The 16,598-nt window shown below is 42.5% G+C and overlaps 1 protein-coding gene across 1 annotated transcript in view; it reads left to right on the top strand.

Annotated features, from left to right (window-relative positions):
• Nucleotides 1-16,598, top strand: part of NMNAT2 (nicotinamide nucleotide adenylyltransferase 2) — a 132,415-nt gene that overhangs the window by 44,463 nt on the left and 71,354 nt on the right. The gene's annotated exons all lie outside the window — the stretch shown is intronic.

The raw sequence follows: 16,598 nt of genomic DNA, 5'->3' as shown, positions 1-16,598 counted from the left end.
CATGTATACTGCCTCAATAGTATACAAATATGTGTTATGATTATGGGGATATACTGAAAACCCAACTGGTTAGTGCCCTCCAGAAATGGAATTGCTTACCCCGTCTTACATGACTCCAGGAAATACTAAAGAAATTCAGTTGATAGGGGAAAACAAGTGAAGATTTGTCTATTTTAGAGTTGGCTTTTAATGATTTTGACTGTGCTGTTTATGTATTTGTTTTATTGTGTTATGTTTAATCTTCATATTGTATGATGAGTTGCTGCTTTATATTGTGTGATATTTTCTTATGTTATCTGATATTCTGTTTGATGGTTTTCAAATAGATTTATGGCTTCTTTTATGCTTTTGTACCACGGGTGAGCAACTCCAGTTCTGGAGTGGCACAGATTCTGGTTTTCAGGAAATCCACAAGGAATATATATGTTTGTGGAACTCCAGGACCAGAGTTGTCTATCCCTGTTTAATGCTTTTTAAACATTTGTATGTTGGTTTTATTGTTCAGAAAGCTGTTAAAAACTGACCAGTTTTGGGGTTTTTTGTGCCTTTCCAGGCTAATGTTCTATTATTGACTGGGCAATCAAATGTTGGAATGGAATGGCCTTTTGTTTGCACATTTTAGCTTTTAAGCAGGTGTCCATTTTGCTGTCATTGATGACTATTATATATTTAACTTTGGTATTAGCTGAGATTTTTGGATCAGTGGAATATAAGCTATGTAAAATAAATAAACAAATAAATTGTACACCACCTTGGGCAGTCTCTTCTGGAAAGGAGGTATAAAATAATTAAATTAAGCTTCTGAAGATTATTTTATTTACTCAGCCTGATTTTTAATTATTTACCAAATTCCTCTAATAATCTGATCATTTTAAATTGGTAAATGTAATGATATTCTGATGATTCTTTTCATTTTACTTTGGATTTTATGCATTTTGCTTCTGTTAAGCTTTTGTCTGTGATGTTTTATATCTTTCTGTTTTAATTATGATAGTTTTGTACTATGATTTTTTAGATTGTTATTCCACCTTGGGCAGGAGCTTTTTAGAAAGGAAGTTATAGAAATTTAAATAAATAAAATAATAAATCCCTTTATATCTTATAGTATATACAACATCTGTAATAAGTCTACCAGGCCTCTCATTATGTCTCCCTTTCACTCTTGCACATTTTATCTTCTTAACGTCTCTTCCTGCTCTTCTGTATGATCTGTTCTCCCTGTATGTATGCCTCACTGTATTTGATTTCACCCACTTTCTCTTTATCAGCATTCACTTTTCTTGCTTTTTCACTGTTTCATGTCTTTTCTTTTAATCTAGGTGCCTCTCTCATTACCCCTTCCCTATCCGCTGAGCTCTTTCTTCCTCCTCTGTCCTCCCTCTCCACCTGTTCATTCTTTGTTTTTTTGCTTTCTTGCTTGCCTCTTCCTCCCATACCCCCACTCCAGCTCTCAGCAGGGATTTTAATACCCAGACTTGCTTAGCACAGCAGTTCCTGCTCATCACTCATACATTTTTCATAAGAGCTTCCTCCCCCAGAACGACCTCGCCCCTTCAGTCTGCCATGCTGATTTTTCTCTGTTTATCTGCCATTAAACATTTGGCTATGTTCGCATCCTTCTCCCAGTCTGAAAAAAGGAGCCCAGTGTTTTAGATTTGCTACTGTTGGCTGAGCAGGGATAAACTGAGTCTTTTCTCTTCCTGTGCTAGTCTCTGCAATAGTATTTAAGTTTCATAGAACAACAGGGGCATGTCTGGATCTTTCTGGCTGAGCAGCCTTCTCTTAAGTCCAATGCATGTCTGCTATAAGTTTGAGATTAGTGCAAGGGCAGGGAAGAGGGGGAGAAGAAGAATATCTGTGGTCTTCAGACACCTAAGGCTGCTCAGGGGAAAAGTCTCTAAAGAAGAGAGCAACCCAGAGCATGGCTTGAAGAACCTCAGCAATGCTCATCCTGCTAGAAGATCAATACAGCACGCCTCAGCGCTCCCATTAGCCCTGCTGCCACTCCACATACACCATATTCATGAAACCTCCCCAGTCCATGTCTTACTCCTACTGCCCCACCCTTTCCCCAGGATATGAGGAAACTGCAGATCAGAGCACAAAGTTGCAGACGTCTCATGGTGTTCATATGCATGGATGCCTATACATAGGGAGGGTCATTGTCAAAGGGACTTCTGTGAGAAAAGGCGGGTTTTACGCTCATTAATGGCCTTTTCCAAAATTGTCTACCTGATGTGCGGGTCAACACAGGAAAGTGTGCCACGTATTTGCGTCAGCGTACCTGGCGTGAGTGAAGGCGCTCCCTGGGGCAGAGTCAGGGAAGGGTTCTCGCTCACACACACATACTTTGGGATTTTTAAAAGTATGTGCAAACATTTTCCTGAATATTTTCCATGCACAGAATAGCAGGCGTAATCGAGTGTGGGCAAAATTGATGCAATATGTTTCCAAGTGGTCCCTTTTTATGTGTGCAAGTCTGCTTTGCAGATTAGTGTTATTTACATGCCTATTTGCTGTGCATTGTAAGCACGATGTTACAAAAGAGGTCAATATTCAGTGATGCAGCAAGCAGGAAGTTAGCCAGTTAAAGTTAACCAATTAACTTTGGTCAGGATGCTCAGCGGGATTTGACCCGGTAAGTCTCCCACTGAGTATATTTGGCTAAAGTTATCCAGATGAAGTTGCCTGCTCATGGGCTTTTGAATATTAAAAAAAAAGGCCTAGCTTGCCAAGCAGATACTGAGCCCTTTCCCCCCTTGCTCTGCCTTAAAAAAGGGAGTTGGCAAAATCTTCACCTCCAGAGCCCCCAAAAGTGGTCCACCAGGCTGAATACTAACGGCTGGATTTTAAATCCCCCCCACACATAAAATCCGGCCTTTATGCACGTTACCAGGCCTTTCGTGCGCCGAGCCTATTTTCAAAAAGGCATGTACATGCATGGGTGCCGGCCTTCCTGCAAGGGGCGGGCCTGGGGGCGGCGAGAGGTGGGCCAGGGGGGGTGGGCCGGGGCAGCGCCATTCCTCGGTGCCGCAGCGCGCGCAAGTTACTTCAGGTCGGGCCCTAAAGTAACTTGCGAAATAAAAGGTAAAAAAAAAAAAAAGGATTTTAGAGGGTGGGGAAGGGAGGTTAGAGTAGGGGGTAGGAAAGTTCCCTCCCAGTCCTCTCCTAAATTGGAGTGGACTGGGAGGGAATTGGGGGAGCCCCGATCTCGTCGCCGCGTGAATTTGCTAAATTCTACCTTCCCTTGTGCATGCTGCCCTGGATTTTATAACATGCGCACGCATGCCAGCGCAGGCATGTTATAAAATCGCGCATCCATGTGCACACGCCGGGTAGCGCGCACATATGGACACACGTACGAATTTTTTAAAAATCTACCCCTAAGTGTAATAGAGCTGACAGCTCCTGGCACATTAACAGTAAGTATTCACTTTATTCTGGGTGAAAAACCAAACAAACAATTATTGCTCCCTTCAGCTGTCAGTGAAGGGATCAAGAGGAGGATAAGTTTGTTTGCCTAGTTAGATACCTTTCACTGCCTAAAATTATCCAGCTAACTTTAAGAAGATAAACTTTCTCAGTTCTGAGAGGGGAATTGGTCCCTACACTGACAACTTTTCACCTGAATAAAGTGAAAACATTAAAGTTCATATTCTGTTAGCTGTCAGCTCTATCACATTTAGCATTCAGTCCAGGGCGACACTTTTGCAGGTTTAGAGGCTGGAGGTGGGGCTTTAGTCATCTGTAGGCCTTCCATTTTTCTGACCAGAGTTAGCTGGATAGCTTTATCAGGCTAGACTAATTAATTTAGCACCAGCCGGGTAAATGTAAAACTGTGCTTTCAGAATGCTCTGCCCTCCCTCTATTTTATCTGGCTGAGTTTTAGCAAGTGTGGCAGTAAAGAAAGTAAAATCGGTGTATATAAAAAGCCCTTTATTGGAATTTGCCTGACTCTGGCCGAGTTTCGCTCTTTGGTCGAGAGCTGCCTCAGGGGCAATAAATGTGATCAGGACTTATTGCATGTCTGAAGGGCTGAGGCCACAATGTTTGTGCATCCACTATTGTATACAAACTTTGGTGCCTGCGGTGTATGTCATTGCCAGTTCAGCCGCAAATCTGGATCGGCTTCCGATTTGTTTTTTTGAGTTTTAGCAAGGTAATGACTTACCCATTTAAAACTTAGATGTTCAATGGGGCTGGATATTTAAAACTCAGGGAATGTCTGGATAAGTCCCAAACGTATTAATATTATCATATCTGGGAACTCTCTGGATTTCTCCCTGGAGGCGCAGTAAATTTGCATCAATTTGCCCTAGCACTGAAAAGCTCAGGGCCTCTCTTGATGGCTCAGCCACTCCCTTCAATAAGCCTGCATGCAGTAGCATGGAATGGACTTAGTTTTTGGGTACTTGCCAGGTTCTTATGGCCTGGATTGGCCACTGTTGGAAACAGGATGCTGGGCTTGATGGACCCTTGGTCTGACCCAGTATGGCATGCTCTTATGTTCTTATGAGGAGTGAGCCTGGAGCACACACCCTGCAGCCACATGTGGGGAGAACCCGCAGCCACGATTCCAGATCTTGAGACTCAGTTGAGGGTGCACAAGTTTGTTTGCTGTGACTTTTAGGGGGTGGAAATGCTGGGGTCAGAGAAGGAGGGAAGGAAAGAATGCTTGGGTCATCCCTGGAGGGGGGAAGGTGGTGGAGGTAATGGAGAGAAATAGTGAGTTACCAGGGAAGGGGTGGAACAGAGAAAGCTGATGGAATGAAGATGCAAGGAGATAGACTCAGGAGTCCTTTCCAGAGAGGGTAGTAGATTCATGGAACAGCCTCCCTGTGAATGTGGTGGAGACAAGGACAGTATCTGAATTCAAGAAAGCATGGGACAAGCACAAGGAATCTCTGAGGGTATGGTAAGGATTGTTGAGCTGAGCAGTTGGTATGGATGGGCAGACTGGATAGACTGTCCTTCCTCTTACTACCCCCTTTCACCTGCTAATCAACAGCAATCTCAGTGACCACAACTGAAAAATTCTGAGGAATTATTATTATTACTTGATATACCACAATTCAATTAAGACCATCAAAGCCATTAACAGGAAAAAAAGAAAATGACAACAATAAATACATCGAAAACAGCAAAATACAAAAAGGTAAAGCATACATTTATTTATTTTATTTAAAAACTTTTCTATACCGTTGCTAAGTTTAAATACCATCACAATGGTTTACATGTAGGCACATATTTAATGTAGGTAAGTGTACATCAAATATCATATAGCTAAAACTTAGCTGGAGAAACCCTTTTGCATATCAACCCGCAAATTACATTATCACCTTTCTCTGGATCACTGTCTATGTCTAGGAAATAAAAGCGCAAGGAGGAGGCAGAACTGAAGGTAATTCAGTGGGCACAGTGCATAGATAATACTGGGATCTAGACAAGTCCCTGTAATTGTTCCAAGGATCATCATGGGCAGGCGATTTTACCTCTTTATGCTTCACAACCTACTCAGTCTTAAACATCAGTACAGAATGGCTGAAATGTATGGCCATCAGCAGAGGCACAGATGGATGCCTTGTGGCAATAGACCAGCTGGTCCTTTCTCCACCACTATTAATCAAGTGCCCATGGCATGTTAGAGGTGGAGCTTTGTCCTAGCATTGCTGTCATGCTCTCTCAAAGAAGAGAGTCAGCATAGGCTGGGTTGAAACATTTTCAAGTTCTTGGCTGTAAGGAAGCCAGTTTTAAACTTTCTGCACTAAAGGCACTTCCATATTGAGTTTAACTTCAAATTCATCCAAAGAACATTTTAATTCAGCCTGCCTTTGGACAAAATATTCAGCTTCTCTGAGCAATAAATACATCTTATGGGTAAACAATGAATCTAGAATAAATCCTTTCTAGGTATAGACAAAATAAAAAGTCCTTGCTTTTATGTAAACAAATAGTCAACTGTTCAACCTAAGGAGTAGATTAAGATCTCAAAACCTGTCCACAGTTTAACAGGGAATGGGAGACAGTCCATCTCAGTAATCCTTCTTCCTCCTCAGTAATTTCTCTAGTCCTTTTTCTCTTTGGCTAGTTCCAGCCCTTTGCCTGTAGCAACTTCTCCTTAGACAGACCGCAATAATTTCTCTTGTAATAGACTTTCCTAGATCAGGGCTACCATGTGTTGCTGTTCACTTTTTTGTCTGAACATTTTACACACACAAGTGGTTTTGACTGTTTCTATCAGTTATATGCCTGCCTTTTGCTTATATTTGATCATAGATGTAGATGTACTGTTTGATCAGGGAAGATCACTTTAAGGCTGATGTACTCAGGTGTGCTGAAATTCGTAACGTCTGCTTCACGAGTGTAAACGACAACTTACATGCCTAAATAGGGCGTAGGAGCACAGGGCTCCCTTTTTCACATGTGAAGCAGACTGTGGAAATGTTTTTGGCTTTGCATGTAGTAAACATGTGCACAAATTTATGCTTGCGAAATTTCATGCAAATTCAAAATGAATGAGCTGCTGCAATAAAAAATTATGGAAAGAGGCTCATTAACCATGTTTGCAATACTAAAATATAAGCAAAAATGCCTTCTCAGGGTAATGTTTGCAAAACAATAACTATCTATACCTCAATAAGGTGTAGTTACTTTTGTGACATTATCCATAGGAAACTTCTGCACACAAGTCCCGGTAGAAAATGTACGTGTGTAAAATCATGATTAGTGCCAATTTCAGTGCACCTTAGTACATCAGCTCCCTACTGTGGTGAAGACGCAGGGAACCATGGGCCGTCATGTGGCTTTCCAATGACCCAACCAAAAAAATAAAGGAAACCAATGGATCAGCCAAAAATAATAATATGGAGTCCATTTTAAAGAAAAACTCTTTTATAACAGAGTCATCATGTGGCAAAGGCCAACATGTATATCTTTCAAACTGCCTTTAATTCAAAGCATCATCCTTCTAAAAAATAGTCCTCATATGTTAACAGTTTAGTGCAGAAAAGAATGTCCTCCTACAATGAAAATACAATCTTCATAAATATCAAACCATGTTTTAAAAATATCCTGGAAATATGGATAACCTAATGTTCTCCTAAAACTGAACATGGTAAGCACAAGCAGCCATGATGCAGGATAAAACAAAAGCCGCTAGAGGTCTGGCTGAATCAAATAAAAGCCGTTTTAAACGTGACCACAGTTTTTAATGCTCATCCTTAAACTACCCTGCTATGGCAATGTGTCAGCCCTCTCTTCAGGACCTGTGTCAAGAGTTCACTCCAGCCAAGGTACTATTTTGTAGAGATGTGCATTGTTTATTTGTATCTGTTCGGGCTTCGTTTTTGGTTCCCAGCAGGAAATTTCGTTTTCCCGTGGTTCGTTTTTTTTGTTTTTTTTTTTTGTGGATCTCGATTTTCATGTTAGTGCGCGCTAACTCCTGTTAGTGTGCTAACCATAGTTAGAATGCACTAAAACGAACTACAAATTTTTCCGAAATTCCGGAAAAATTCCATTCATTTTTCGATGAGCCCCGAACCATGATGAATTTAGACAATTTTGTTGAAATTGTCTAACTCGTGAAAAATGAATACACATCTCTGCTATTTTGTCCCCCCACCCCAAAATCAGGCTCTGCTTATTGCCCTTATTTGGGGGGGTTTCTCTCTATAAGGGTACATGTGTGGAGCACAGACCCAGTAATAATATTATTTATTTGGTTTAATTTACTGCAGTTCCATTTATACCAGCAAAGAGGGTCACAAAAATGGGAAATACATATAAAACAGGAATGTACAAAGTAAATCCTGCAGTTTTATGTTTTACCACATGGTGGCACTGCTGGAGCTCAGCATGCCTAGCACCGCCTTCTGCCTCTACGTCTCATGCTTTTGTTCAGTGCCAGGCTTAGCCTTAGTGGTGTTTGTGTTGGTGGGGAAGGGAATAGTGTCTGGTGAGGAGGAGTAGAGGACCCCCTGTATATCTACAGAGCAAAGGATGGAGTGGTTCCCCTACCACAGCAGTGCCCCCATTCAGCCTCTCTGCTTTTGTTACCCTTTAACAAATGCTTCTTAGTCCTAGAGCTGAGGCCTAAAAACATACTGCATCTCATAGTTCAGAGGGAAAACTACAGTAAGGCACAGAGAGACACCTAGCCATATCTGCAAAATTCAGCCTTTCCATGTCCCTCATAGGAGGTAAAGGATCAGATTTTTGCCAAGTTATTATAATGAAAAATCCAGTACTTTGTATGCATCTGCACAAAGACATTCAATCCCAAGTCCAAACATAAAAGTGACACAGATTCCCTCTATTCACTGTTCATCAGCATCATCAATCCCCAGAAGCAGCTTGTCATCAGCCTGACTCCTAAATGACCTCCAGGCATGCTGCAGAGATGCTGGAACAATTCCCCGGTGTGACTGCAAGCAAAGGGGAAAGGAGTAATTACTACTTATTAAAACTCCGACATGTCCTCTTCCTTTTACAAAATGTCTGCCCTGCTACTGCCTCTTTGCTCGCGCTCTCTGTCCCTTTGATTCTTTTCTCTCTCCATCTCTTAAGAAAGGAGCAGGACCATGAAAAAGTAAAATAAAGAAATAGATCAATGAAAGAAAAGAGAAGCAGTCAGGCATGGGAAAGGAAAAAAAAGGAAAGGCAGACAGACGTAGAGATGTACAGACATAGGAGAGAGAAACAGGGAGCAGGAGAAACAGAGAAATGAAAAGAGAAAACCACTCAGAAGGGATTGGAGAAACGGGGGGAAGACAACTGCGGATGTGGGAGAGACAACAATCACAGGAGAGACATAAGAGAGAAACAAGGAAAGAGAGAAACAGTTTGGACTGGGAGAGACATGCAGAGGGAAACAGAGTGGGGAGGCATCAGAAAGAGACAGGAAGAATGGAAAGAGACATCAGAGAGAAATGGAGAGACATTGGATAAAGAAACAGGAAACATGACAATGAAAATTAAAGCAGAAGAGACATAGAAAAGAAAACCAGAGACAGCAGGAGAGCCTTGAAAAGTGAAAAAAGAGAAACAGAGTGTGTGGGAGAGACACGAGAAACATTGGAAAGGAAGAGAGAGAAAAAGAGTGAGACATCACAGATGAAAAGAAAGTTGGGGGGAGACACAGATATAGGAGAAAGGAACATAAAACGTGGGAGAAGAATCAGAGGTAAAGCAGTATGGAGACACTGAGGAAACAGAAGGAAGGAATGGGAGAGACCGCAGAGAGGAAGGAAGAGGGAGCAGAGAAAGAAAATAATTGAAGGAAAATACTGAGACACAAAGTAAAAAAAAAAAAATCATAAAAGGACAGAAACAAAAGTAAAGAAGCAAACAGGAAGGGTTAGGCACAGGAAATAAAAAAATGTAAGACACAGGCATAGCAAAGAAACTCAGTGGTGCCAGGAAGTGGGAACCTCAAGGCAAACTGATGCTCTTCTGGTGTCTGGCTAAGAGCAGGAAAGGGTCCAGGGAGTTGCAGTCTGTGCCTCAGCCCCAGGAGGCTGCTGCAGGCCTGCCCGTGGAGGGTATTGGGTCTTTGAGTGATGGCTGTGCAGGCCTTCAAAAGATGAGCGGCAGGGCTTAGGATCAGACGTTCTCTGGTAATTACTCAGCCCCTCCAGTCCATTCACTGCCTCCTTCAGCCCCCAGAGACTGAGTCAGAGACTGCCAGCTCATCCACGAGGATATTTTTTTATTTGCATGCTCCTGTTTCCTTGTTATCGTCATCTTCCATCCTAATCGTGCTTCCCCTCCCTTCTTCCCCATCATCTTGATATCTGGCAGAGTACTATACAGGAAGGAGCTCATTGTGCTCCATCTGCCAGCTTGTGGCACATATAAATCTCTTGCATCCCTATTTTCCTGGGCTTTCTTCTCTATGGCCTACTGACAATTTACAAAGATAAATCTTTCCCGTGCAGGCAAGAGACACAGCATCTGTCTAACTAGGAGAAAATGCAACAGGGCAGTCACAGAGGTTAAAGAGCCACTCACAATCACCGTCCATTAGTAGCCAGATAAGCACTGCAAGGACTGTCACTTTAAAAGGAAACTGGGCAAGATTTTAGAGGCAAAAGCGATTAGAGGGGAGGGGGGGTATAATGATGCATTTAGACTCTAGGACAGCGATTCTTAACCGGTGTGTCATGACACACCAGTGTCGTGTGCTACCCGCAGCCTGCAGGGCTGAAGACCGGAGCCACTGGCCACCACCGGAGACCAGGACGGTGGGGCCAAAGACCGGAGCTGCTGGCCGCCGCCAGAGGCCAGGCCAGCAGGGCCAAAGACCAGAGCTGCTGGCCGCTGCCAGAGACCAGGCCAGCAGGGCCAAAGACCGGAGCTGCTGGCCGCCGCCAGAGGCCAGGCCAGCAGGGCCAAAGACCGGAGCTGCTGACCGCCATAAAGACCAGGCCAGCGGGGCCGAAGACGAGCTGTTCAGCTGGGAGACAGTGGGTGTGTGGGTGTATGTATTTGAGATTGGGAGGGTGCTTCTGAATGTATATGTATGTGAGAGAAGGAGGGTGCTTCTTTGTGTGTATGCGAGACAGGGAGGGTGCTTGTGTGTATGTGAGACAGGGAGGGTGCCTGTGTGTGTGTGTGTGTGTGTGTGTGTGGTGTATAAGTGAGATAGGGAGGGTGCTTGTGTATGTTTGGTGTATAGGTCAGAGAGGGATGGTGCTTGTGTCTGTGTGTGTGTGTGGTGTGTATGTGGGAAGGGGCGGGTGCTTGTGTGTGTGGTGTGTATGAGAGAAAGTGAGGGTGCTTGTATGTGTGGTGTGCATATGAGCGAGGGAGGGTGCTTCTGTCTATGAGTGTGAGAGAGATGGTGCATGTGTGTGATTGAGAGCCTATGTGTGAGATAGAGGGAACATGTGTGTGATTGAACGTCTGTGTATAAGTAAGAGAGAGCACTGTGTGATTGAAAGAGACTGGTCAGAGAGGTGAAGTGTGTATGTGTGAGAGAGACTAATCAGGGAGGTGACTGGTGTGTGTATGTGTGTGTGTGTGTGTGAGAGAGAGAGAGAGAGAGAGACACTGGTTGGGGAGATGATTGGTGTGTGAGAGACAGAAACTGGTCCTGAGGGTGTGACTGGTGTGTGTGTGTGTGAGAGAGAGAAGAGACTGGTTGTAGTCCCTAAGGAAGAGGAAAGTGAGGACAGCTTCATCAGCTACTGCTGCTTCTGGTGTGGCCTCCAAGGGAAAGGAGTAGGAGAACTGCTGGAGAGGGTAAGTAAAGGTGGCTTTTTAAGTTCATTTTTCTTTGTTGACTGCCATTTTAATTATTGGGTATTATGTGATGTGTCTGCTATTTTGAAATATTTTATTGCTGTTTGGTGAATTTTTTATAATTTTTAAGAGTTTTTAATTGTTAGATTTTCTGTTCATCAGCACTTTTGAAACATTTATTCATATAGTTTTACAATTATTTCTGTGTGGGAATCTATAACAGCTTGGCTTTTTCTGTTTTCCTAATTGGAGGTGTATTGGTGTTTAGGGCCTGGTTTAATATTTGTAGTGTTGCCTTTTTATAGGTAGGGCAGTTCCATTTGAGTGCATGCCATAATGCAGGTGTAACTTTGTGTGGATTAATTTGTGTGCACTATTGCAGATCCTGGTACTATATTAGGTGCTATATTTCTGTTTCCATTTCTCCAGTATTGTACATCATGCACTGTGACCTTTTTGGGTTTCCATTGCCGTTTCTGTCTCCATATTTGTAATTTGTGATCTTTCTGTACTTGGTGAAGGTCAATCTTGTATGTATGACCGAGATGAGATATTTACCGGTAACTAGCATGTAGCCTAGTAAGATACCTCACCTTATTTGTTGTGATTTCTTAATAGGACATGCATTGGTGGTGAACTGCTGTCTTTTTGTAAGTAGGGCTATTACGCCTGGTAGTAGAGGGAGTTTGTGTTGTTGTTATTGAGATAATACCAGAATATCATTTTTGAATGGTGAGTTGTACGGGGAATGTTCTAGTTCTGCTTTATACCCAGTACTGAAGGTCGGGGGTTGGGGTGGGGGTTCCTGTGGATACAAAGTGTACACTTACATTTAGCCTTATGTCTGTCATGTGTTCAGTGTCACGCATGTGAGAACTATCTATTAGGTGTGTCCCGACAGAAAAAAAGTTGAGAACCAATGCTCTAGAAAAAAGTTCTGATCCAGGGACTTAAGCGGTTTACCTTATATTTAGGGGTTGAGAAGGACTTTTTGCGTTTGTTTTTTTTTTTTTTTTTTGCATTGCTACAAATACACAGTGGGCAGGGGAGTGTTTTCATCTTCCTCTGGAGCTGTTATGCAACGAAGCTTGGACTCGGTGGATCTGTGGGGGCAGGACTTTTCTTCAGTTAACCAGCTCTGTAAGTCTGACTCTGCACACACCTGCTGGGAGCTAGGAGTGCGCAGCCAGCTACACTGAGCATTCACAAATCAAAACCAAAACCAGTTATGGGAATGGAAGCAAAATACCAAATCAATGCGGCAGAACCGGAGCCAGGGAATACGACACCTATGGCCAAGCAGATACAAGTGTGACCTTTAGACCTGTATGGATGTGATCCTTAACCTCTATCCGACTCATCAGTAATCTCTACCTTGCTAAGATGCAGGGATTGAAAAGGGAATGGGTGCCTTTAAGCCATAATGATGTCATGTCTTTTTCACATCGATTCAATCATACGATTTTTGATTATATTAAATTAATTAGGTTCCAGGTTTTATTAACAGTAAAACAGATTCCCTCCACTATCAGGAACATTGTGATACACTGCAAAACCCTGCCAAAAACACACTCAGAAACTTTGTAGCAAACCTGCCTTACCATAAAAGCCAGCGGTAATTTACTAAATAAAAAAGTACTGGGTGAGGTCCAGCGGTGGCCTCCACCTTCCACTGTTTCCCAGCGGGGAAAAGGAAGGTAATTTCTGGGCTGGCGACTTGGCAGAAAATGACCACTGATGACAACATTAATACCCAGAACTCACAACTGTACTGCAGGGCTTGTGGCTCCTGTTAACCAAAGCCCTTTGCAGATGTGGCTGACTCACTCGCCCATTTTCTAAACCCTTTTTACTGCTTATTCTTTCACTAGATTTCTCTGTTTTCCTCAAGTTCAACATTGTCTTGTCAGTTGTACGCATCTCCTTCACATCTGGCTAGTTTTCTAGCCCAATCCAGAGATTGCACTAAAATTCCATCGATTCTCCAACAATTTATCTGAAATACACAGAGCTGAGTAAGTGAGATCCAGAGAAAGGATCCTCTTTATAGATTTAGGAAATTTTCATAACAAGGTCAATGGCAGTGGAGCTCATTGGCAGTGGATCAACCAAATCCTTTTCAAGAATCAATCAATTAGGTGTATAATGTAAGTCTTCTCCCTCCGAAGCCATCCAGCCCATACCTCTGAAGAAAAGCGTAATAATAGCTAAGAAACTGCGGGAAACCCACTCCACTCCGATCCTTCTTCAACTTTAATTTCCGCAAAGCAATATGTGGGGATTTCTTTTTCCATAGAAAAGAAGCCAATAATCTATCAATTTGATATAAAAAGATCTGGGGGGAAAAAAGAGGGAGACATACTTAGAATATAATTTATTTGTGGAGCTAGCACCATCATAGTAGCTTTGAGCCTCCCCCACCAAAACAAATATAATGGAGACTTCAATGCTTCCCACATACAATTAATATCAGATATGAAAGTGATTACCCAAGTATTTGAAACCTCCAGTTTCCTTTTTAACCATTCAAGGCATAAATGTCCTGCAGGCTCTTCAAAATTCATATGCAACATCTTTGTAGAATTTCTACATTGTTCCACTAAGATGTCAGTGGAGGCCAAAATCTGCTCCTTACTTGTTGAGGTGCCTTTTAACCTTGTGTCAGCAGTGGCCTCAACAGTTCTGTGGGTCAGAAGTCTTATCCGACATTAGCCCTTGGTGTGATGTCAGTGTATTGAGGTGTGCTAGTGAGTTGTACCACTCCCCACTGGGAAGGGTTGCAAGTGTGCGATGCAGAAGGATTTGAAGAGGTTCGGTGTCAGTCTTAGAACAAGGCTGAAGTAGAAGGCATCTTTCCTTGTAGAGGACGTTTGATGGGGTCTGTCCCTCCACATGGATAATACCTCACAGGGAGAAATTCACAGTTCCAGGGAGGCCTGAATGAACTGAAAAGAAGAGTTCCCAAGTGAAAATCATAGTCTGAGGTTTCCCACAAAGTTAGATGAGTGTAGTGGAAGGTTACAGGGAAAATAAACCTGCCTAGGAAACTCCACAGAATCAATGAGTAGCCAAGTAAATCAGACAGAAAGAGTGAGAGACCAAGGAACGGAGGAGCTGTCACTCAAAAGGTACTGGGAGGGCCCAGGGAGAAAGGGTACCTGCCCCCAAGAGTTTACCTGTTTAGGAGAGGGTGTGAGAAGGTGGAAGAGACTGACTTATTTGGGGAGTTTTTGGACTTTGTTGGAGTACATTATTTTCTGGTGTACTGTTGTGGGTCTGTTTTGCTGCCACTAATGTTTTCAGTAAAGAGTTTTAATTTTTGAACAGCAGCTTTGGAATGATCTTTAGTGTGACTGAACTGGTGCTGAAGAGCCCCTGAGCATGAAGAAAACCCCAAGGGATTTGAAAAGACTGTCTTTTCCCCCTGTATGGTAACCCTAGGAGGTCAAGGGGCTTTGCGGTCCAAGACCTTCCCCATGTGCCCCCATACCCAAAAGCTGACCAGGACAAGGGTTACAAAAAGATATCATAACATGCAAAGAATTCAGAGTGGACATTCACCTCTGGAACGCTGACAAAATGAGTCTATATCTGAGCCAGTATCTAAAATACATCAGTCATGCCAATTTGAACATAAGAATTGCCATAATGGGTCAGACCAAGGAACCATCAAGCCCAGTCTCCTGTTTCCAGCAGTGGCCAATCCAAGTCACAAGTACCTGGCAAGTATCCAAACATTAAATACATTTCAAGCTACTATTGCTTATTAATGAATAGCAGTTTATGGATTTCTCCTCTAGGAACTTATCCAAACCTTTTTAAACCCAGTTACACTAACTGCCATAACCACATCATCTGGCAATGAATTCCAGAGCTTAACTATGAGCTGAGTGAAAAAGAATGGTCTTCTTTTTGTTTTAAATTAACTACTTGCTAACTTCATGGGGTGCCTTCTAGTCCTTCTATTATCTGAGAGAATAAACAACCGATTTACATTAACTTTTTCAAGTTCTTTCATGATTTTGTAGACCTCTATCATATCCCCTCTCAGTTGTCTCTTCTTCAAACTGAACAGCCCTAACTTCCTTAGCCTTACCTCATATGGCAGCCGTTCCATGCCACTTATTTTGGTCGCCCTTCTCTGCACATTCTCCAGTGCATCTATATCTTTTTTGAGATGTGGCGACAGAATTGCACACAGTATTCAAGATGCGATACAGAGGCATTATGACATCCATTGCTTTATTTGCCATTCCCTTCTTAATAATTCCTAACATTCTGTTTGCTTTTTTGATCGCCACAGCACACTGAGCCAACGATTTCAATGTATTATCCACTATGACGCCTAGAACTCTTTCCTGGATGGTAACTTCTAAAATAGTACCTAATATTGTGTAACTACAGCAAGGGTTATTTTTCCCTGTATGCATCACTTTGCACTTGTCCATGTTAAATTTCATCTGCCATTTGGAAGCCCAATCTTCCAGTCTCGGAAGGTCCTCCTGCAATTTATCACAATCCACTTGAGATTTAAGTATTCTGCATAATTTTGTATCATCTGCAAATTTGATCACCTCACTTGTACCCCTTTCCAGATCATTTATAAATATATTAAAAAGCACCGGTCCAAGTACAGATCCCTGAGGCATTCTCCTGTTTACCTTTTTCCACTGTGAAACCAGACTATTTAATCCTTCTCTCTGTTTCCTGTCTTTTAACCAGCTTGCAATCCACAAAAGGACATCGCCTCCTATCCCATGACTTTTTCGTTTTCATGCGGAACTTTGACGAACGTCTTCTGAAAATCCAAATACAGCACATCTACAGGTTCACCTTTGTGACAAAATAATGAGGTCAATTCCAAGGTTCTAGTGCTGGTCTATATTGTTCCTGGTCAGATTAGGTTTCTGGCCTGGTGGCAGGATACATATTTTGCTACTGTAATTGCTGTTTCTCCTCTTTCCCTCAGGATGTTAAAGAGGTTTTTGTGCTCATTCCTTTGTAGGAAGTCTTTGCTTTTCTCTGTCAGTTTTTGGAAATCTGCATTTCTGATCTCTTTGCATTTTGCATAGCGTAGGAAGGAATGCATTTCTGTTTTTATTTCTCAAGTGTTGCATTGCATGCCAGGTCTGGCCTCTTTTGGCTTCCAGTTCAGCTTTTCATCATCACCATCGTCATCATCATCGTTTATTTATTCCACGATGTTCCAACTCAAAGCATTTTGCAAGTAGTCAACATTCACATTTTCATGTTGTCTGCATATTTCTATTTCTCCTTTGTGACCACTTATTTTCTTTTTAGGGAGGGTCATTTGGCATGTGTGACAGAGCTGAGGTATACTGCTAACGTGTGGTTTC

Source organism: Rhinatrema bivittatum, chromosome 10 (genome assembly GCF_901001135.1).
Source record: "Rhinatrema bivittatum chromosome 10, aRhiBiv1.1, whole genome shotgun sequence".
Taxonomy (NCBI): domain Eukaryota; kingdom Metazoa; phylum Chordata; class Amphibia; order Gymnophiona; family Rhinatrematidae; genus Rhinatrema; species Rhinatrema bivittatum.
This window is presented reverse-complemented; position numbering and strand designations above follow the sequence as displayed.